Below are 24,153 nucleotides of genomic sequence, written 5' to 3'. Positions count from 1 at the left end.
AGCACGGCTGGATTCTAAATATTCCAAAGTCGCAGTTGATTCCTACGACTCGTCTGCCTTTCCTGGGCATGATTCTGGACACAGACCAGAAGAGGGTTTATCTCCCGATGGAGAAGGCTCAGGAGCTCATGACACTGGTCAGAGACCTATTAAAACCAAAACAGTAGTCGGTGCATCACTGCACGCGAGTCCTGGGAAAGATGGTGGCATCATACGAGGCCACTCCCTTCGGCAGGTTCCATGTGAGGACCTTTCAATGGGATCTGTTGGACAAGTGGTCCGGATCACATCTTCAGATGCATCGGTTGATCACCCTATTTCCCAGGGCCAGGGTGTCTCTCCTGTGGTGGATGCAGAGTGCTCACCTTCTCGAAGGTCGCAGATTCGGCATTCAGGACTGGGTCCTGGTGACCACGGATGCAAGCCTCCGAGGGTGGGGGGCAGTCACACAGGGAAGAAATTTCCAAGGGCTGTGGTCAAGTCAGGAGACTTGCCTTCACATCAACATCCTGGAACTAAGGGCCATATACAACGCCCTACGTCAAGCGGAGTCCCTGCTTCGCGACCAACCGGTGCTGATTCAATCAGACATCATCACCGCAGTGGCTCATGTAAACCGCCAAGGCGGCACAAGAAGCAGGGTGGCGATGGTAGAAGCCACCAGAATTCTTCGCTGGGAGGAGAATCACGTAAGCGCACTGTCAGCAGTGTTCATTCCGGGAGTGGACAACTGGGAAGCAGACTTCCTCAGCAGGCACGACCTCCACCCGGGAGAGTGGGGACTTCATCAAGAAGTCTTCACGCAGATTGCAAGTCGGTGGGAACTGCCACAGGTGGACATGATGGCATCCCGCCTCAACAAAAAGCTACAGAGATATTGCGCCAGGTCAAGAGACCCTCAGGAGATAGCTGTGGACGCACTGGTGACACCGTGGGTATTCCAGTCGGTCAATGTATTTCCTCCTCTTCCTCTCATACCAAGGGTGCTGAGAATCATAAGAAAAAGAGGAGTGAGAACAATACTCATTGTTCCGGATAGGCCAAGAAGGACTTGGTATCCAGATCTGCAAGAGATGCTCACAGAGGACCCATGGCCTCTGCCTCTAAGACAGGACTTGGTGCAACAGGGGCCCTGTCTGTTCCAAGACTTACCGCGGCTGCGTTTGACGGCATGGCGGTTGAACGCCGGATCCTAGCAGAAAAAGGCATTCCCGATGAAGTTATTCCTACGCTGATAAAGGCTAGGAAGGATGTGACGGCTCAACATTATCACCGTATATGGCGAAAATATGTGGCTTGGTGTGAGGCCAGGAATGCCCCTACGGAGGAATTCCAGCTGGGCCGTTTCCTTCACTTCCTACAGTCGGGAGTGACTTTGGGCCTTAAATTGGGTTCCATTAAGGTTCAGATTTCGGCCTTATCCATTTTCTTTCAAAAAGAACTGGCTTCTCTGCCTGAAAATCAGACGTTTGTAAAGGGAGTGCTGCATATTCAGCCCCCTTTTGTGCCTCCAGTGGCACCTTGGGATCTTAACGTGGTGTTGAGTTTCCTGAAATCACACTGGTTTGAACCACTCAAAACGGTGGAATTGAAATATCTCACGTGGAAGGTGGTCATGCTATTAGCCTTGGCTTCGGCTAGGCGTGTGTCAGAATTGGCGGCTTTGTCACATAAAAGCCCTTATCTGGTTTTCTATGCGGATAGAGTAGAATGGCGGACCCGCCCACAATTTCTGCCAAAAGTGGTTTCATCCTTTCATATAAACCAACTAATTGTGGTGCCTGTGGCTACTACTGACTTGGAGGATTCCGAGTCATTGGATGTTGTCAGGGCTTTGAAGGTTTATGTAGCCAGAACGGCTAAGGTCAGGAAAACAGAATCTTTGTTTATCCTGTATGCTTCCAACAAGCTTGGGGCGCCTGCTTCAAAGCAAACTATTGCTCGCTGGATCTGTAACACGATTCAGCAGGCTCATTCTGCGGCTGGGTTGCCGCTGCCTAAATCAGTTAAGGCCCATTCCACAAGGAAGGTGGGCTCTTCTTGGGCGGCTGCCCGAGGGGTCTCGGCATTACAGCTTTGCCGAGCCGCTACTTGGTCAGGTTCAAACACCTTTGCAAAGTTCTACAAGTTTGATACCCTGGCTGAGGAGGACCTTGTGTTTGCTCATTCGGTGCTGCAGTCATCCGCACTCTCCCGCCCGTTTGGGAGCTTTGGTATAATCCCCATGGTCCTTACGGAGTCCCCAGCATCCACTAGGACGTTAGAGAAAATAAGATTTTACTTACCGGTAAATCTATTTCTCGTAGCCCGTAGTGGATGCTGTGCGCCCGTCCCAAGTGCGGACTTCTTCTGCAATGCTTGTATATAGTTATTGCTTAAAATAAGAATTTACTTACCGATAATTCTATTTCTCATAGTCCGTAGTGGATGCTGGGAACTCCGAAAGGACCATGGGGAATAGCGGCTCCGCAGGAGACTGGGCACAAAAGTAAAAGCTTTAGGACTACCTGGTGTGCACTGGCTCCTCCCCCTATGACCCTCCTCCAAGCCTCAGTTAGGATACTGTGCCCGGACGAGCGTACACAATAAGGAAGGATTTTGAATCCCGGGTAAGACTCATACCAGCCACACCAATCACACTGTACAACCTGTGATCTGAACCCAGTTAACAGCATGATAACAGAGGAGCCTCTGAAAAGATGGCTCACAACAATAATAACCCGATATTTGTAACTATGTACAAGTATTGCAGACAATCCGCACCTGGGATGGGCGCCCAGCATCCACTACGGACTATGAGAAATAGAATTATCGGTAAGTAAATTAATTATTTTCTCTGACGTCCTAGTGGATGCTGGGAACTCCGAAAGGACCATGGGGATTATACCAAAGCTCCCAAACGGGCGGGAGAGTGCGGATGACTCTGCAGCACCGAATGAGAGAACTCCAGGTCCTCCTCAGCCAGGGTATCAAATTTGTAGAATTTAGCAAACGTGTTTGCCCCTGACCAAGTAGCTGCTCGGCAAAGTTGTAAAGCCGAGACCCCTCGGGCAGCCGCCCAAGATGAGCCCACTTTCCTTGTGGAATGGGCTTTTACAGATTTTGGCTGTGGCAGGCCTGCCACAGAATGTGCAAGCTGAATTGTACTACAAATCCAACGAGCAATAGTCTGCTTAGAAGCAGGAGCACCCAGCTTGTTGGGTGCATACAGGATAAACAGCGAGTCAGATTTTCTGACTCCAGTCGTCCTGGAAACATATTTTCAGGGCCCTGACTACGTCCAGCAACTTGGAATCCTCCAAGTCCCTAGTAGCCGCAGGTACCACAATAGGCTGGTTTAAGTGAAACGCTGAAACCACCTTAGGGAGAAATTGAGGACGAGTCCTCAATTCTGCCCTGTCCGTATGAAAAATTAGGTAAGGGCTTTTATAGGATAAAGCCGCCAATTCTGAGACACGCCTGGCTGAAGCCAGGGCTAACAGCATTACCACTTTCCATGTGAGATATTTTAAGTCCACAGTGGTGAGTGGTTCAAACCAATGTGATTTTAGGAACCCCAAAACTACATTGAGATCCCAAGGTGCCACTGGAGGCACAAAAGGAGGCTGTATATGCAGTACCCCCTTGACAAACGTCTGAACTTCAGGAACTGAAGCTAGTTCTTTCTGGAAGAAAATCGACAGGGCCGAAATTTGAACCTTAATGGACCCTAATTTTAGGCCCATAGACAGTCCTGTTTGCAGGAAATGCAGGAAACGACCCAGTTGAAATTCCTCTGTAGGGGCCTTCCTGGCCTCACACCACGCAACATATTTACGCCAAATACGGTGATAATGTTGCACAGTTACATCCTTCCTGGCTTTGATCAGGGTAGGGATGACTTCATCCGGAATGCCTTTTTCCTTCAGGATCCGGCGTTCAACCGCCATGCCGTCAAACGCAGCCGCGGTAAGTCTTGGAACAGACAGGGTCCCTGCTGGAGCAGGTCCTTTCTTAGAGGTAGAGGCCACGGGTCCTCCGTGAGCATCTCTTGAAGTTCCGGGTACCAAGTCCTTCTTGGCCAATCCGGAGCCACGAGTATAGTTCTTACTCCTCTCCTTCTTATGATTCTCAGTACCTTGGGTATGAGAGGCAGAGGAGGGAACACATACACTGACTGGTACACCCACGGTGTTACCAGAGCGTCCACAGCTATTGCCTGAGGGTCCCTTGACCTGGCGCAATATCTGTCTAGTTTTTTGTTGAGGCGGGACGCCATCATGTCCACCTTTGGTTTTTCCCAACGGTTCACAATCATGTGGAAGACTTCTGGGTGAAGTCCCCACTCCCCCGGGTGGAGGTCGTGTCTGCTGAGGAAGTCTGCTGCCCAGTTGTCCACTCCCGGAATGAACACTGCTGACAGTGCTATCACATGATTTTCCGCCCAGCGAAGAATCCTTGCAACTTCCGTCATTGCCTTCCTGCTTCTTGTGCCGCCCTGTCTGTTTACGTGGGCGACTGCCGTGATGTTGTCCGGCTGGATTAACACCGGCTGACCCTGAAGCAGAGGCCTTACTTGACTTAGGGCATTGTAAATGGCCCTTAGTTCCAGGATATTTATGTGAAATGACGTTTCCATGCTGGACCACAAGCCCTGGAAATTTCTTCCCTGTGTGACTGCTCCCCAGCCTCTCAGGCTGGCATCCGTGGTCACCAGGACCCAGTCCTGAATGCCGAATCTGCGGCCCTCTAGAAGATGAGCACTCTGCAACCACCACAGGAGAGACACCCTAGTCCTTGGAGACAGGGTTATCCGCTGATGCATCTGAAGATGCGATCCAGACCATTTGTCCAGCAGATCCCACTGAAAAGTTCTTGCGTGGAATCTGCCGAATGGAATCGCTTCGTAAGAAGCCACCATTTTTCCCAGGACCCTTGTGCATTGATGCACTGACACTTGGCCTGGTTTTAGGAGGTTCCCGACTAGCTCGGATAATTCCCTGGCTTTCTCCTCCGGGAGAAACACCTTTTTCTGGCCTGTGTCCAGAATCATCCCTAGGCACAGCAGACGTGTCGTCGGAATCAGCTGCGATTTTGGAATATTTAGAATCCACCCGTGCTGTCGTAGTACTACTTGAGATAGTGCTACTCCGACCTCTAACTGTTCCCTGGACCTTGCCCTTATCAGGAGATCGTCCAAGTAAGGGATAATTAAGACGCCTTTTCTTCGAAGAAGAATCATCATTTCGGCCATTACCTTGGTAAAGACCCGGGGTGCCGTGGACAATCCAAACGGCAGCGTCTGAAACTGATAGTGACAGTTCTGTACCACAAACCTGAGGTACCCTTGGTGAGAAGGGCAAATTGGGACATGGAGGTAAGCATCCTTGATGTCCAGAGACACCATATAGTCCCCTTCTTCCAGGTTCGCTATCACTGCTCTGAGTGACTCCATCTTGAATTTGAACCTTTGTATGTAAGTGTTCAAGGATTTCAGATTTAAAATAGGTCTCACCGAGCAGTCCGGCTTCGGTACCAGAAACAGCGTGGAATAATACCCCTTTCCCTGTTGTAGGAGGGGTACCTTGATTATCACCTTCTGGGAATACAGCTTGTGAATGGCTTCCAATACCGCCTCCCTGTCGGAGGGAGACGTTGGTAAAGCAGACTTCAGGAACCGGCGAGGGGGAGACGTCTCGAATTCCAATTTGTACCCCTGAGATACTACCTGCAGGATCCAGGGGTCCACTTGCGAGTGAGCCCACTGCGCGCTGAAATTCTTGAGACGGGCCCCCACCGTCCCTGAGTCCGCTTGTAAGGCCCCAGCGTCATGCTGAGGACTTGGCAGAAGCGGGGGAGGGCGTCTGTTCCTGGGAAGAGGCTGCCTGCTGCAGTCTTTTTCCCCTTCCTCTGCCCCGGGGCAGATATGAGTGGCCTTTAGCCCGCTTGCCCTTATGGGGACGAAAGGACTGAGCCTGAAAAGACGGTGTCTTTTTCTGCTGAGAGGTGACCTGGGGTAAAAAGGTGGATTTCCCAGCCGTTGCCGTGGCCACCAGGTCCGATAGACCGACCCCAAATAACTCCTCCCCTTTATACGGCAATACTTCCATATGCCGTTTGGAATCCGCATCACCTGACCACTGTCGCGTCCATAACCCTCTTCTGGCAGAAATGGACAGCGCACTTACTCTTGATGCCAGAGTGCAAATATCCCTCTGTGCATCTCGCATATATAGAAATGCATCCTTTAAATGCTCTATAGTCAATAATATACTGTCCCTGTCCAGGGTATCAATATTTTCAGTCAGGGAATCCGACCAAGCCACCCCAGCACTGCACATCCAGGCTGAGGCGATTGCTGGTCGCAGTATAATACCAGTATGTGTGTATATACTTTTAAGGATATTTTCCAGCTTCCTATCAGCTGGTTCCTTGAAGGCGGCCGTATCAGGAGACGGTAACGCCACTTGTTTTGATAAGCGTGTGAGCGCCTTATCTACCCTAGGGGGTGTTTCCCAACGCGCCCTAACCTCTGGCGGGAAAGGGTATAATGCCAATAATTTTTTTAGAAATTAGCAGTTTTTTATCGGGGGAAACCCACGCTTCATCACACACCTCATTTAATTCATCTGATTCAGGAATAACTACGGGTAGTTTTTTCACACCCCACATAATACCCTTTTTTGTGGTACTTGTAGTATCAGAAATGTTCAAAACCTCCTTCATTGCCGTGATCATGTAACGTGTGGCCCTACTGGAAAATACGTTTGTTTCCTCACCGTCGACACTGGAGTCAGTGTCCGTGTCTGGGTCGACCATCTGAGGTAACGGGCGCTTTAGAGCCCCCGACGGTGTTTGAGACGCCTGTACAGGTAATAACTGATTTGCCGGCTGTCTCATGTCGTCAACAGTCTTTTGTAAAGTGCTGACGCTATCACGTAATTCCTTCCATAAGACCATCCAGTCAGGTGTCGACTCCCTAGGGGGTGACATCACTATTACAGGCAATTGCTCCGCCTCCATACCATTTTCCTCCTCATACATGTCGACACAACGTACCGACACACACAGGGAATGCTCTGATAGAGGACAGGACCCCACTAGCCCTTTGGGGAGACAGAGGGAGAGTTTGCCAGCACACACCAGAGCGCTATATATATATACAGGGATAACCTTATATAAGTGTTTTTCCCTTATATAGCTGCTGTATTGATTTATCTGCCAAATTAGTGCCCCCCCTCTCTTGTTTTACCCTGTTTCTGTAGTGCAGGACTGCAGGGGAGAGTCAGGGAGCTTCCCTCCAACGGAGCTGTGAGGGAAAATGGCGCCAGTGTGCTGAGGAGATAGGCTCCGCCCCCTTCTCGGCGGCCTTTCTCCCGCTTTTTTAAGGAAAAACTGGCAGGGGTTAAATGCATCCATATAGCCCAGGAGCTATATGTGATGTATTTTTTGCCATCTAAGGTATTTTTATTGCGTCTCAGGGCGCCCCCCCCCCCCCAGCACCCTCAGTGACCGGAGTGTGAAGTGTGCTGAGAGCAATGGCGCACAGCTGCGGTGCTGTGCGCTACCTTATTGAAGACAGGACGTCTTCTGCCGCCGATTTCCCGGACCTCTTCTGTCTTCTGGCTCTGTAAGGGGACCGGCGTCGCGGCTCTGGGACCCATCCATGGCTGGGCCTGTGATCGTCCCTCTGGAGCTAATGTCCAGTAGCCTAAGAAGCCCAATCCACTCTGCACGCAGGTGAGTTCGCTTCTTCTCCCCTTGGTCCCTCGGTGCAGTGAACCTGTTGCCAGCAGGATTCACTGAAAATAAAAAACCTATACTTGAACTTTTTCACTAAGCAGCTCAGGAGAGCCACCTAGTGTGCACCCTTCTCGTTCGGGCACAAAAATCTAACTGAGGCTTGGAGGAGGGTCATAGGGGGAGGAGGCAGTGCACACCAGGTAGTCCTAAAGCTTTTACTTTTGTGCCCAGTCTCCTGCGGAGCCGCTATTCCCCATGGTCCTTTCGGAGTTCCCAGCATCCACTAGGACGTCAAAGAAATAAGGGTTATGTTATAGTTGCATCAGGGTTGATCTGATGCTCTGTTGTTGTTCATACGGTTAACTGGGTAAAGTTATCACAAGTTATACGGTGTGATTGGTGTGGCTGGTATGAGTCTTACCCTGGATTCCCAAAATCCTTTCCTTGTACTGTCAGCTCTTCCGGGCACAGTTTCTCTAACTGAGGTCTGGAGGAGGGATATAGAGGGAGGAGCCAGAGCACACCAGAATCCAAATTCTTTCTTAAAGTGCCCATGTCTCCTGCGGAGCCCGTCTATTCCCCATGGTCCTTACGGAGTCCCCAGCATCCACTACGGACTACGAGAAATAGATTTACCGGTAAGTAAAATCTTTTTTCTCTCTATATGGATATCTTGAGGATGGAAATGGAAAATCATATGTGTGGGATCATATTGTTCAGAGTCACATAAACAGTAATCTGGTGGTTATAAGAATATTGGGGGTCATTCCGAGTTGTTCGCTCGCAAGCCGTTTTTAGCAGCTTTGCACACGCTAAGCCTACGCCTACTGGGAGTGAATCTTAGCTTCTTAAAATTGCGAACGATGTATTCGCAATATTGCGATTACACACCTCGTAGCAGTTTCTGAGTAACTTCAACCTTACTCGGCATCTGCGATCAGTTCAGTGCTTGTCGTTCCTGGTTTGACGTCACAAACACACCCAGCGTTCGCCCAGACACTCCCCCATTTCTCCGGCCACTCCTGCGTTTTTTCCGGAAACGGTAGCGTTTCTTCCCACACGCCCATAAAACGGCCTGTTTCCGCCCAGTAACACCCATTTCCTGTCAATCACACTACGATCGCCAGAACGATGAAAAAGTCGTGAGTAAAAATCCTAACAGCATAGCAAATTTACTTGGCGCAGTCGCAGTGCGGACATTGCGCATGCGCATTAAGCGGAAAATCGCTGCGATGCGATAAAACTTACCGAGCGAACAACTCGGAATGACCCCCATTGTCACATATTGCAACAATAAGTTATTAATAATACCAGATTTATGTATGATTAATGTGAGAGGTTTAACTGGTCATGGGGCGGGAACTCAGATGCAAACAACAGAAATCACATCTCAAGTCTTAGCCATCGCCCACCGCTTGAGCTGACCAATGATCCCCGGTGCACAGGATATGTCCAAACCAATGGAAGAAGAGCATACAGTGTGTATTGTATTGTGTTTTGACCAAATGTATAAAAAGCCAGCTGGAGGCCCGGTCACACACAATCTCTGAAGATCATCTACCTTGATGATTGAGGACCGGACCGGGAAGTGCAGGCGAACAAACGTACAGTATGTACCATTGACTGTAGCCTCTTTTCTGCTTTTGTAATTGTATCTTTGTTGTAACCCCCTTTTATCAATTATATGTTGGCGGGTCGGATGTCGGATCCCAACTTCCTAAATACAATTGGTGTCGTGTCTCTATCCTTGCTAGATTTGTAAGTGTATTTCAGACACACGTGAAGCTGCATAGTGCTCACGGCGTGTCGTTGTGTGTGTATGCACCGCGTGTACTTTGTACGTCCGTCGCGACGCTTGTACGCAAAGAGCATACACGGTACGGGACTTTGTAACCTAACTGAGTAATAAGTACGTTAAGGATTGCATACAGTGGCCGCAGCGGCTCAATTTTAAAGTGTATTGTGTGCATTTTAAAGTATTGCTTTTAGTCCTGCAAGAAAAACCAAAACTAGAAAGTTGGAAAGGAGACTCTTGTGTGGGAGCACTCTAATTCCTTGGATTAGGTATACAGTAATCAATACTGATAAAACATAACTTTATTGGCTCATTATTAAAAAGTAATTATAGGAGTAAATTATACGTGAGTAATAATAAGATTTTACTCACCGGTAAATCTATTTCTCGTAGTCCGTAGTGGATGCTGGGTACTCCGTAAGGACCATGGGGAATAGACGGGCTCCGCAGGAGACTGGGCACTCTTTAAAGAAATATTAGGTACTACATCTGGTGTGCACTGGCTCCTCCCTCTATGCCCCTCCTCCAGACCTCAGTTAGGGAAACTGTGCCCGGAAGAGCTGACATTACTAGGAATGGATTTGGAATCCAGGGTAAGACTCATACCAGCCACACCAATCACACCATACAACTTGTGATAACTATACCCAGTTAACAGTATGAACAACAGCTGAGCCTCATTAAACAGATGGCTCAGAACAATAACCCTATAGTTAAGCAATAACTATATACATGTATTGCAGAAGTCCGCACTTGGGACGGGCTCCCAGCATCCACTACGGACTACGAGAAATAGATTTACCGGTGAGTAAAATCTTATTTTCTCTGACGTCCTAGTGGATGCTGGGTACTCTGTAAGGACCATGGGGATTATACCAAAGCTCCCAAACGGGCGGGAGAATGCGGATGACTCTGCAGCACCGAATGAGCAAACTCAAGGTCCTCCTCAGCCAGGGTATCAAACTTGTAGAATTTTGCAAACGTGTTTGAACCCGACCAGGTAGCAGCTCGGCAAAGCTGTAAAGCAGAGACCCCTCGGGCAGCCGCCCAAGAAGAGCCCACCTTCCTTGTGGAATGGGCTTTCACTGATTTAGGATGCGGCACGCCAGCCTCAGAATGTGCAAGTTGAATCGTGCTACAGATCCAGCGAGCAATAGTCTGCTTAGAAGTAGGAGCACCCAGCTTGTTGGGTGCATGCAGGATAAGCAGCGAGTCAGTTTTTCTGACTCTAGCCGTCCTGGAAACATAGATTTTCAGGGCCCGGACTACGTCCAGCAACTTGGAAGCCTCCAAGTCCCGAGTAGCCGCAGGCACCACAATAGGTTGGTTCAAATGAAACGCCGATACCACCTTAGGGAGAAATTGGGGACGAGTCCTCAATTCTGCCCTGTCCATATGGAAGATCAGATAGGGGCTTTTACAAGACAAAGCCGCCAATTCTGACAAACGCCTAGCCGAAGCCAAGGCCAAAAGCATGACCACTTTCCACGTGAGATATTTCAACTCCACGGTCTGAAGTGGCTCAAACCAATGTGATTTTAGGAAACCCAACACCACGTTCAGATCCCAAGGTGCCACTGGAGGCACAAAAGGGGGCTGAATATGCAGCACTCCCTTAACAAACGTCTGAACTTCAGGCAGTGAAGCCAGTTCTTTTTGAAAGAAAATAGACAGGGCCGAAATCTGGACTTTTATGGATCCCAATTTTAGGCCCATAGTCACTCCTGACTGTAGGAAGTGCAGAAATCGACCCAGCTGAAATTCCTCTGTTGGGGCCTTCATAGCCTCACACCAAGCAACATATTTTCGCCATATGCGGTGATAATGTTTTGCGGTCACATCCTTCCTAGCTTTAATCAGCGTAGGAATGACTTCAACCGGAATGCCCTTTTCCATCAGGATCCGGCGTTCAACCGCCATGCCGTCAAACGCAGCCGCGGTAAGTCTTGGAACAGACAGGGCCCCTGCTGTAGCAGGTCCTGTCGGAGCGGCAGAGGCCAAGGGTCCTCTGAGATCATTTCTTGTAGTTCCGGGTACCAAGATCTTCTTGGCCAATCCGGAACGATGAGTATAGTTCTTACTCCTCTCTTTCTTATTATCCTCAGTACCTTTGGTATGAGAGGAAGAGGAGGGAACACATAAACCGACTGGTACACCCACGGTGTCACTAGAGCGTCCACAGCTATCGCCTGAGGGTCCCTTGACCTGGCGCAATATCTTTTTAGCTTTTTGTTGAGGCGGGACGCCATCATGTCCACCTGTGGCCTTTCCCAACTATTTACAATCAGCTGGAAGACTTCTGGATGAAGTCCCCATTCTCCCGGGTGGAGGTCGTGCCTGCTGAGGAAGACTGCTTCCCAGTTGTCCACTCCCGGAATGAACACTGCTGGCAGTGCTATCACGTGATTCTCCGCCCATCGGAGAATCCTTGTGGCTTCTGCCATTGCCATCCTGCTTCTTGTTCCGCACTGTCGGTTTACATAGGCGACCGCCGTGATGTTGTCTGACTGAATCAGCACCGGCTGGTTTTGAAGCAGGGGTTTTGCTTGACTTAGGGCATTGTAAATGGCCCTTAGTTCCAGAATATTTGTGTGTAGGGAAGTCTCCTGACTCGACCATTGTCCTTGGAAGTTTCTTCCCTGAGTGACTGCCCCCCACCCTCGGAGGCTTGCATCCGTGGTCACCAGGACCCAGTCCTGTATGCCGAATCTGCGGCCCTCGAGAAGATGAGCACTCTGCAGCCACCACAGCAGAGACACCCTGGCCCTCGGGGACAGGGTGATCAGCCGATGCATCTGAAGATGCGATCCGGACCACTTGTCTAACAGATCCCACTGAAAGATCCTTGCATGGAACCTGCCGAAGGGAATTGCTTCGTAAGAAGCTACCATCTTTCCCAGGACTCGCGTGCAGTGATGCACCGACAACTGTTTTGGTTTCAGGAGGTCTCTGACCAGAGATGACAACTCCTTGGCCTTCTCCTCCGGGAGAAACACCTTCTTCTGTTCTGTGTCCAGAATCATACCCAAGAACAGCAGACGCGTCATAGGAACCAGCTGCGACTTTGGGATATTCAGAATCCAGCCGTGTTGTTGCAGCACTTCCTGAGATAGTGCTACTCCGACCAACAACTGCTACATGGACCTCGCCTTTATAAGGAGATCGTCCAAGTACGGGATAATTATAACTCCCTTCTTTCGAAGGAGTATCATCATTTCGGCCATTACCTTGGTAAATACCCTCGGTGCCGTGGACAGACCAAACGGCAACGTCTGGAATTGGTAATGGCAGTCCTATACCACAAATCGGAGGTACTCCTGGTGAGGTGGGTAAATGGGGACATGTAGGTAAGCATCCTTGATGTCCAGTGATACCATATAATCCCCCTCTTCCAGGCTTGCAATAACCGCCCTGAGCGATTCCATTTTGAACTTGAATTTCCTTATATAAGTGTTCAAGGATTTCAAATTTAGAATGGGTCTCACCGAACCGTCTGGTTTCGGTACCACAAACATTGTGGAATAGTAACCCCGTCCCTGTTGAAGGAGCGGAACCTTGATTATCACCTGCTGGAGGTACAGCCTGTGAATTGCCGCCAGTACTACCTCCCTGTCCTTGGGAGTAAGTGGCAAGGCTGATTTGAGGTAACGGCGAGGGGGAGACGTTTAGAACTCCAGCTTGTATCCCTGAGATACCACTTGTAGAACCCAGAGATCCACCTGTGAGCGAACCCACTGGTCGCTGAAGTTCCGGAGACGGGCCCCCACCGCACCTGGCTCCAGCTGTGGAGCCCCAGCGTCATGCGGTGGACTTAGTGGAAGCAGGGGAGGATTTTTGTTCCTGGGAACTGGCTGTCTGGTGCCGCTTTTTCCCTCTACCCCTGCCTCTGGGCAGAAAGGACGCGCCTCTAACCCGCTTGCCTTTCTGAGGCCGAAAGGACTGTACTTGATAATACGGTGCTTTCTTGGGCTGTGAGGGAACCTGAGGTAAAAAAGTCGACTTCCCAGCTGTTGCTGTGGATACGAGGTCCGAGAGACCGTCCCCAAACAATACCTCACCCTTATAAGGCAAAACCTCCATGTGCCTTTTAGAATCAGCATCACCTGTCCACTGCCGAGTCCATAATACTCTCCTGGCAGAAATGGACATTGCATTAATTCTAGATGCCAGTCGGCAAAAGACTACGTCTTTAATATGCTCTATGGTTAGCAAAATAGTGTCCCTGTCAAGGGAATCAATGGTATCAGACAGGGAATCAGACCACGCTGCTGCAGCACTACACATCCATGCTGAAGCAATAGAAGGTCTCAGTATAGTACCTGAGTGTGTATACACAGACTTCAGGATAGCCTCCTGCTTTCTATCTGCAGGCTCCTTTAAGGCGGCCGTATCCTGAGACGGCAGTGCCACCTTTTTTGACAAGCGTGTGAGCGCCTTGTCCACCCTAGGGGATGTCTCCCAGCGTAACCTATCCGTTGGCGGGAAAGGGTACGCCATTAGTAACCGTTTAGAAATCACTAATTTCTTATCTGGGGAACACCACGCTTCTTCACACAATTCATTTAACTCATCAGATGGGGGAAAAGTCACTGGCTGCTTTTTCTCCCCAAACATAATACCCTTTTTTGTGGTAACCGGGTTAATGTCAGAAATGTGCAACACATTTTTCATTGCTGTAATCATGCATCGGATGGCCCTTGTGGATTGTACATTTGTCTCATCCTCGTCGACACTGGAGTCATACTCCGTGTCGACATCTGTGTCTGCCATCTGAGGTAGCGGGCGTTTTTGAGCCCCTGATGGCCTCTGAGATGCCTGGGCAGGCGCGGGAAGAGATGCCGGCTGTCCCAAAGCTGCGTCATCGAACCTTTTATGCAAGGAGTTGATACTGTCGGTTAATACCTTCCACATATCCATCCACTCTGGTGTCGGCCCCGCAGGGGGCGACATCACACTTATCGGCACCTGCTCTGCCTCCACGTAAGCGTCCTCATCAAACATGTCGACACAGCCGTACCGACACACACACAGGGAATGCTCTGACTGAGGACAGGACCCCACAAAGTCCTTTGGGGAGACAGAGAGAGAGTATGCCAGCACACACCAGAGCGCTATATAACAGAGGGATTTACACTATACACAAAGTGAATTTTCCCCCAATAGCTGCTTATATCACAATTTGCGCCTAAATTTATGTGCCCCCCCTCTCTTTTTTACCCTTTCTGTAGTATATACTGCAGGGGAGAGCCTGGGGAGCGCCCTTCCAGCGGAGCTGTGAAGAGAAAATGGCGCTGGCTGTGCTGAGGAAGATAGTCCCGCCCCTTCAGCGGCTGGCTTCTCCCGCTTTTTTAATAATAATTATGGCGGGGGATTAGGCACATATACAGTTTAGAACTGTATTATGTGCATTTTGCCACTTAAGGTATACTAAGTGCAGCCCAGGGCGCGCCCCCCCCCCCCCCCCCCCCCCCAGCGCCCTGCACCCACCAGTGACCGGAGCGTGTGGTGTGCTGTGGGAGCAATGGCGTACAGCTGCAGTGCTGTGCGCTACCTTCTTGAAGACCGTAGTCTTCAGCCGCCGATTTTCTCCGGAATCTTCCGTCTTCTGGCTCTGCAAGGGGGACGGCGGCGCGGCTCCGGACGATCGAGGTCGGGCCCTGTGTTCGATACCTCTGGAGCTAATGGTGTCCAGTAGCCTTAGAAGCACAAGCTAGCTGCAAGCAGGTAGGTTTGCTTCTCTCCCCTAAGTCCCACGTAGCAGTGAGTCTGTTGCCAGCAGATCTCACTGAAAATAAAAAACCTAACAAATACTTTCTTTATAGTGAACTCAGGAGAGCCCACTAAGTGCATCCAGCTCTGGCCGGGCACAGATTTTAACTGAGGTCTGGAGGAGGGGCATAGAGGGAGGAGCCAGTGCACACCAGATGTAGTACCTAATCTCTCTTTAAAGATGCCCAGTCTCCTGCGGAGCCCGTCTATTCCCCATGGTCCTTACGGAGTACCCAGCATCCACTAGGACGTCAGAGAAATAGCTACGCGAAAATATAATACTAAATTGAATATAATTCATGTGGTTTTAAATACCACAATAAAAGGCCGGAAATCCGAATCTATGGGCAGTTAAATTTACTATCACATGATCACAGAAACTTCTTTATGTAGTATATGACCATCATTTGTTCTGCAGATATCCATTCAGGATTATTTTAACGCAGAGAATTAAATTATAGGCCATACGGAGCCGAATGCCAGGTGGTATTATTAAGAATGACTCTAAATCGGGCAGAAGGATTTTTTGCAGTACCACGGTGTTCCTAGGTGGTCTCCCATCCGAGTACTAACGCGGCCCTCCACTGCTTGGCTTCCAAGATCAGATGAGATTGGGCATCTCCAGTGGGGTATGTCCGCAATTGTTTGACTTGCCCGTTCAGTCAATCCTAATACCTGTACTGCAACCAATGTATATCCAGAATGATATAGATCAGATGTGTATTTGATATCAGTATCAAGATTATATACAATGATCTAATTGATATAAATGTGACCCGATGATCATGGATATAATAGATAGATTGGTTGGATGCCTAGCTATGTGAGATAAGTAGTAACTACCACGTGCCTTCCAAACCCTTATTGTATCTTGTGCCCATAGATGAAAAGTTTAAGTGCCTATATGGCTGTTATGTAAATCATATACCTATATATAAGGTATAGATGTTCCGTACATAAGTTACTGCAAATATAGCAGAAATACGGTAGTGATAATAAGGCAATTATCCAAGTGCCATTATCCCATACGAAGGCGCCTGCCTGTATAGATGAGATAGAGTGGTGATATATAGTGAGGCAGCAATTATAGCAATACCATTGCTGTTTAAATGTTGTATACTAGTTTGTATGTTCAACATCAACAGTGAATTAAATGTTATGTAGCCTCTAAGAAATTAAATCACACAACTCTCATTATGTATGTGCCTCTGAAGCCTGGACATGCATTTGCAATAGAAAATAAAATCTTTACAAGATGTCAGAGAGGCAGAGGCTATAATGAAAAGAAGCAGATAAACAGCTGGTAATGGTTTAAATAACCAGATCAGATAATGGTGTACATGAAGACAATTACTAGCATTTTTTTGCAAAATTAAAGCTGAAACACAGCTCAAACCTTCTATGTATAATAATCTGCCATAGGGCTATTAATACCACTATTAAATTACCAAAATACTCCCAACACCTGTTGGATAACAAACAGCTACAGCACCTCTTGGAGCATTCAAAGTATGCACATGCACTGTAAAAGAATCCAGATGGCTGTAAGACTTAATCTAACCACGAGATTCACAATAAACAAATAGAAACATAGTGTGGAAAAATAAACCACATAGTATCGATTTCTCCAGCAGGTTATCATATGTATATATATATAGGCAGTACCTCAAGACATTAATATACAGCAGGTTAGTACCCTAGTGTGGCTACAGTGAGTATGCTAGAATTATTGAATTGAATATAGCAGGTATAAGATATGTGTTCATACGATACCAATATCAAGTGAGCTCACTTCAATTTGGAAAAAAGGTTCCTGTCTGCTGTATCTGTATGAGTGCTGCCTGTGGCAGGGTGCCGCTGATAAGTCCTGCTTTCAATCGTGCAGTGGCTCCGAAGGTGCAGTGACGTGAAGCCGTGATCTGACTACAGTATAGAGGGTGTAGGGAGGTTGTCAGCTATTTAGCTGGTGCCGTTGTCTCTGTCCCGCATGCAGCCGTGTTGCTGACTTCCGGGAAACGGCAGCGTGCAGTCGCGGTGTATCTCCCGGCTCACAGTGGCGTGCGGCCGTTGCCTGGGTAACTGTCCCTGGGTTCCGGCTAGTGCGGTCACGTGTGCGCACCACGTGATCGCAAAGTCCTTGACGTACGTTTCGCAGTGTAAGCTTGCTTTTAGTCCTGTAAGTAAATCAGCATTTACACTTTCATGGCTTCTAGCATGTTTCAACATGTATGCTGCAGCGTCTTTGATATGACCTAATGTTAGGAATATCTCGTCTCTATCTATTGTGTCAATTTCAGATGACACATTGTCCGACCATTTCTCGATAGCACTACTCACCCACGCACAAGCAATGGTGGGCCTGAGTAGCGTACCATTGGCCACAAATAGATTTTAACGTAATCTCTAACTTGCGGTCTGCCGGCTCCTTTAGTGAAGCCGTCCCAGGTGCAGGAAGAATCACCTTTTTAGTTAATCGTGACAGAGCACTGTCTAAAACTGGGGGTGACTCCCATCTTTTCCTGTCCTCTGCCGTGAAAGGATAAGCAACCTGAATTCTTTTGGGAATCTGAAACTTCTTTTCAGGGTTTGCCCAAACTCCCTCAGAGAGAAATAAGTTCGAGAGAAATAAGTTCGTGAGGAGGGAAAGTTACATTTAATTTCTTTTCCTTATAAAAATAAGCCTTCTCCTGAAGTACAGGAGGGGCTTCCGTAACGTCCAAGACCTTTTTTATAGCAACAATCATGTATTGAATGCTTTTTGCCAATTTAGGATCTATTCCCCTGGAATCACTAGTGTCGACACAGGAATCAGAGTCCGTGTCGGTATCAGTTTGTACTATTTGTGCAAATGGTCTCTTATGTGACCCAGAGGGGTCTCCTATGGATGAAGAGGCAGAACTATGAAACATCTTCCACTGATTTTCTCCAGTTTTCTGCATGAGACTCAGACTTATCCAATCTTACTGATATGATTCACACTATCATGTAATTCTTAGGACTATGCCTCAGCATTTTATGTCCCCTTATCTGCCAGTTTTGAGTAGGTTTCATGCTGCCAAGAACGCCCCCCCCCCCACCCCCCCCCTGTTGTGCCTGTGTTACTGGGTAGCATGGCACGCAGCGTTCCCGCCCGCTGCGCGGTACCTTTTAGCCGTCACGATGAAGATCCTTCTTCTTGTACACTCACCTGTCTTCTGGCTCTGTAAGGGATGGCGGGCTGTGGGAATGAGCACATAGCCACAGCTAGCGTTCAGTACCCTTCAGGAGCTAATGGTGTCCTGTCAGCAAGAAGCAGAGCCATGAAACTATTCAGGAAGTTGGTTCCTTCTTCTGCCCCCTAAGTCCCACGAAGCAGGGAGACTGTTGTCAGCAGTCCTCCCTGAAAATAAAAAACCTAACAAAGTCTTTCAGAGAAACTAAGTAGAGCTCCCCTGGAGTGCATCCAGTCTGCCTGGGCACATTTTCTAAACTGAGGTCTGGAGGAGGGGCATAAAGGGAGGAGCCAGTTCACACCCTTGAAAAGTAGTAAAGTGCCCATGGCTCCTGCGGTACCGTCAATACCCCATGGTACTGAAGTGGACCCCAGTATCCTCTAGGACGTATGAGAAAGAAAAGAAAAAATTTTCACATATATTTTCAAGAGATTTATGGTAAGAACTTCTCGATGTTAAATCTCTTTCTGCGAGGTACACTGGGCTCCACAGGGAATGACATTGGGGTGTAGAGTAGGATCTTGATCCGAGGCACCAACAGGCTCAAAGTTTTGACTGTTCCCAGATGCATAGCCCCGCCTCCTCTATAACCCCGCCTCTGTGCACAGGAGCTCAGTTTTTGTTAACCAGTCCAATGCAGTAGCAGGCAAAAAAAGACGACAACTGTTAGTAGCCACATACACCAAATTCTCACGAGAGGTGAAAGTGTCAGCGGCTAATGCCATACCAACCCAAAGAAGCTAAGTTCGTCAGGGTGGGCGCCCTGTGGGACCCAGTGTACCTCGCAGAAAGAGATTTAACAACGGTAAGTTCAGACCATAAATCTCGTTTTCTGCTGCGGGGTACACTGGGCTCCACAGGGAATGACATTGGGGATGTCCTAAAGCAGTTCCTTATGGGAGGGGAAGCACTGTAGTGGGCACAAGAACCCGGCGTCCAAAGGAAGCATCCTGGGAGGCGGAAGTATCGAAGGCATAGAACCTTATGAACGTGTTTACTGAGGACCACGTAGCCGCCTTGCACAATTGTTCAAGGGTCGAACCACGGCGGGCCACCCAAGAAGGTCCAAACCGACCAAGTAGAATGGGCCTTGATGGTAGGAGGAGCTGGAAGGCCAGACTGTACATAAGCATGTGCAATCACCATTCTAATCCATCTGGCCAGGGTGTGCTTGTGAGCAGGCCAGCCACGTTTGTGAAAACCAAACAGAACACATAGAGAACTTCCTGATGGAGGCAGTTCTCTTCACGTAGATACAGAGAGCCCGTACCACATCCAAAGACCTCTCTTTGGAAGACAATTCAGGAGAGGCAGAGGCCGGAACCACAATCTCCTGATTAAGGTGGAAAGAAGACACCACCTTCGGTAAATACCAAGGACGTGTTCTAGGAACCGCTGAATCAAGGTGGAAAATCAGATAAGGGGACCTACAAGACAAGGCACCTGAATCGGACACCCGTCTAGTAGAGGCAATAGCCAGCAGAAACAATACCTTAAGAGAAAGCCACTTAAGGTCTGCAGATTCAAAAGGCTCAAACGGAGACCCTTGCAACGCCTCCAGAACGAGCAATAGGTCCCAAGGAGTCACAGGCGGGACATAAGGAGGTTGAATTCGCAACACACCCTGAGTGAACATATGCACATCAGGTCAAGTCGCAAACTTTCTCTGGAAACAAACCGACAAAGGAAGAATACAATATGAACCTTGATGGAGGCCAGATGAAGGCCCAAGACCAGGCCCTGTTGTAGAAAGGCCAAAAGTTTGGCCGTACTAAACTTGTAAGCGTCATAATCGTTAGATGCGCATGAAGCAAAGAGTTTCAGACCCTATGGTAAATCCGAGCAGAAGCCGGTTTCCAGGCCTTCAACATGGTTTGGCCCTCAAGACGGAAGCTTCAAGAGCCACGCCGTCAAAGCCAACCGGGCTAAATCCTAATATACACAGGGGCCTTGAACGAGGAGATGTGGGCGCTGTGAAAGTAGAAGGGGACGCTCTATCGAGAGACCCTGAAGGTCTGAGAACCAATGCTGTATGAACCACTCGGGAGCGATCAGAAGCAGTACTCCACCTTCATGCTTGAACTTCCTTATTATTCTGGAGTGACACCGGAGGGAACACGTATGGCAGCTGAAGGTTCCATGGAATTCCCAGTGCGTCCACGAACGCTACTGAGGATACCTTGTCCTTGCTCCAAGCTCGGAACCTTGTGGTTGTGTCGAGACGCCATCAGGTCTACATCTGGAAGGCCCTACCTGTGCACGAAAAGTTGAAACTTCTGGATCGAGGCTCCACTCTCCGGCGTGTACGTCCTGACAACTGAGAAAGTCCGCTTCCCAATTTAGGACCCCCGGAATGAATACTGCTGATATGGCTGGCAGATGGCGTTTCGCCCACTGAAGAATCGGTGATACTTCCCTAATTGCCATGCGGCTTCGAGTGTCACCTTGATGATTGATGTATGCCACCGTGGTGTCGTTGTCCGACTGTACTTGAACAGGTCTGTTCTGTATTAAGTGCTGGGCCAAGTTCAGTGAGTTGAACAATTCCAGAATGTTTATAGGGAGGAGAGACTCCTCCTTGGTCCTCCGACCCTGAAAGTAGTGTTGCTCCAACACATCGCCGCAACCTCTCAGACTGGCATCAGTCGTCAGAAGGACCCAGTTGGAGATCCAGAAAGGATGACCCTTGCTCAATCGTTGGTCCTGGAGCCACCAGCTAAGTGACAGATGGACCATAAGCAGTTGTACCGGCACAGGAGGTCCCATAGGGGACGCAAGTCTAGTTAATAGCGTATTCAATAACGTGGAGAAAGTAGCCCAAGGTAGGTCATTATGAACCCCCATTGCTACGGTCCCACTGGGGGGTATGGAACTCCACGAACCTGAACCCTCAGCTGTAATGTTTTCCTCAAATGTGTCTGTAGCGTCACCACCACGCAATGTGGGATCAGCCCCAGCACCGTCGCCCCTTGTAGCTGACATATCTGGAAGCTCAATACAGGGCAACCCAGTACAATAACAGCAGCACAATACCAAACAAGAACCCTCTGTGCAGTGTATTAGCACAAACAGGGGACCAAAAAATCACAGAGATAAATACACACTGAGTATATCTTGTGAAACACCTATATTAACTGACAAACCTGACGCACTTAGCCCCCTCACGTTATAGAATATAGGGATAGCAATCTGAGTGAGATACACGAAATGGAGGTCACACAGCAGCTATATGCACAAACACACAGTCACATTGGGGGGTAATTCTGAGTTGATCGCAGCAGGATTTTTGTTAGTAGTTGGGCAAAACCATGTGCACTGCAGGGGAGGCAGATAGAACGTGCAGAGAGAGTTAGATTTGGGTGGGTTATTTTGTTTCTGTGCAGGGTAAATACTGGCTACTTTATTTTTACACTGTCATTTAGATTGCAGATTGAACACACCACACCCAAATCTAACTCTCTCTGCACGTTATATCGGCCTCCCCTGCAATGCACATGGTTTTGCCCAACTGCTAACAAAATTCCTGTTGCGATCAACTTGGAATTACCCCCATTGTACAATGCAGAAATTATGACATGCAATAAAACTGCACTGGACTAGCAATACAGAGTAACACTAAGTATAGCTATAGACTAAATCGATATAACAATGCACAGTAAATACTGGATGTATATCACAGGGTACTTGTACTAAATAACCCTGACTAAAGGCACTCTTTCTTAACTAACACTGTCAGCAGACATGTAGAATACTTAAGTTTCCTGTAAAATGCACAGCGCTGACATGCAGGCGACATTACAGAGGAGGATTTGTCCAAACGGGATGCGGTCAAGACCCCGCAGGACGGAATCTCGGCGGTCGAAATACCGACACCGGGATCCCGACCGGCAATATCCAAAGATATTCTTCCTCTGTGGGTGTCCACGACATGCATAGAGGGAGAATAAATTAGTGTGCCGAGCGTAGCGAGGCCCTGGGTCTGCAGCGTGGCGAGCGTAGCGATCCCGCAACGGGCTGCGTTGCGCTCACCCCCATCGGGATTGTGCCAGTCGGTATCCCAGTGTTGGTATTCCGACCACTGGGATACCGTCTGGCGGGATTTCGTACTGATCCCGCCCAAACAGTCCCAGGATCAGCTCAGCTTGTCCTAATGGCGCCCAAACGCTGACAGGGAGTGAGAGAGATTGAGATATGCAGCTCCAGGGCGGGAAAATTTACTCTAAATGGCGGTCTGGGGGAGGGGCTACAGGTCAAAGCCTTATCCCCTTGCTGGACTTAACCACCGGGTACTGTGGGCCATAGACGAACGGTTTTTAGTAAAACAGACCTGTGCCCTTGCCCTGGTGGTCTAGTGGGGTCCCTGTACTGCCACAGCGTCCACGCCAGCGCGCGCAGTCTGCCTCCCACCGGGCGCGCAGGATCGCGATTTACAGTGGGTTCCCGCCGGGTGTATCCACTTACCTCCTCCCTGAGAGCGGCCACGCGATCCAGGAGAACAGTGGCAGTGTGTGTGAGTAACTGGAAAAAAACGGAGCCTCCGCAGTAAGTACCCGGCAACCAGGGCGCGGGAGTGTACAGCGCCGCTGGGGGAGGTGATGGAGCTGCAGCAGGAGATGTCTGACTGACATCTAACACAGACAGGGTCTCTGCTGCAGCTTGAAGTCTTCATTTTTCATTAAAACTTTTCCTCAGTGCTGCTGGAGCAGCCCCCCTGTTGTATGCCTGCTTACTGCATGGCACCAACTACAAAACTGAGCTCCTGTGCACGGAGAAGGGGGTTATAGAGGAGGCGGCGCAATGCATTCTGGGAACAGTCAAAGCTTTGAGCCTGTTGGTGCCTCGGATCAAGATCCCACTCTACAGCCCAATGTCATTCCCTGTGGAGCCCAGTTTACCCCACAGCAGAAAAGAAAATATTTTCAAATTTCGGAACATCGGCCATCATCAGAACATCGCTCCTGATGATGGAAAGGGGGGAGTGATGTAAGTGGGGTGGGAGGAGGGCAGAGCTGCACTGCCGCTGATGACCAATCACTGCACATAGAGATCGGGACTGAAAGAGGGAAGGTTCCTGGCAAGGGAGGGGGGGGGGGGGTATTTGGCGAGTTGCTGCATTGCTGCCTGATCACTGTATTCAGCAGTGATCGGGATACATTGGGGGCAGAGCCATGGCGGTTGCAGGAGGGCTGGCAGGTCCCTCTGAGTGGGTGTTTCTGACTGGTCGCAAAGCCCAGCCTGGTGTGGTCGCAACTGATGCAACCATGCCAGGCAAATGGTTAAATAATAACAGGTGTGAATCTCAAACACTTCATCAAAATAATGCAATTAGATCTGCAGCACTGTGGCTTTACTTTCTTTGTAACAAGTGTTACAAACTGATTTACCTGCATAAAGATCCTACTGTAGAGAACCGCAAAATACATTATACAATACAGATAATAAAAAATGAAAATTACAGAAAAATTGAAAAAAGAAACAAACAAAAAAAAGGATTAGAAGAAGGAATGCTGTCTATGTTACAAAGAAACTTTGTAGTCAGTGAATGTCTTCATTATTATTTTTTTAGTTTAAGGAACGACATAAAAAATGTAAAACGCGAGAGAAGAGGGGGCCACTTTAGAATAAATAATCAACAATAGCTATATCTGAGGTTCT

The 24,153-nt window shown here is 48.8% G+C and overlaps 1 protein-coding gene and 1 pseudogene across 4 annotated transcripts in view; both read right to left on the bottom strand.

Annotated features, from left to right (window-relative positions):
• The window catches only part of PIWIL1 (piwi like RNA-mediated gene silencing 1), a 1,090,590-nt gene that overhangs the window by 327,724 nt on the left and 738,713 nt on the right, over positions 1-24,153 (bottom strand). The window lies entirely within an intron of this gene.
• LOC134938693 (5S ribosomal RNA) lies at positions 15,810-15,929 on the bottom strand (annotated as a pseudogene).

The sequence above is a fragment of the Pseudophryne corroboree genome, chromosome 1 (assembly GCF_028390025.1).
Source record: "Pseudophryne corroboree isolate aPseCor3 chromosome 1, aPseCor3.hap2, whole genome shotgun sequence".
NCBI classification, from domain to species: domain Eukaryota; kingdom Metazoa; phylum Chordata; class Amphibia; order Anura; family Myobatrachidae; genus Pseudophryne; species Pseudophryne corroboree.
The sequence above is the reverse complement of the archived record's forward strand: the minus strand, read 5'-3'. Positions and strand labels throughout refer to the sequence as shown.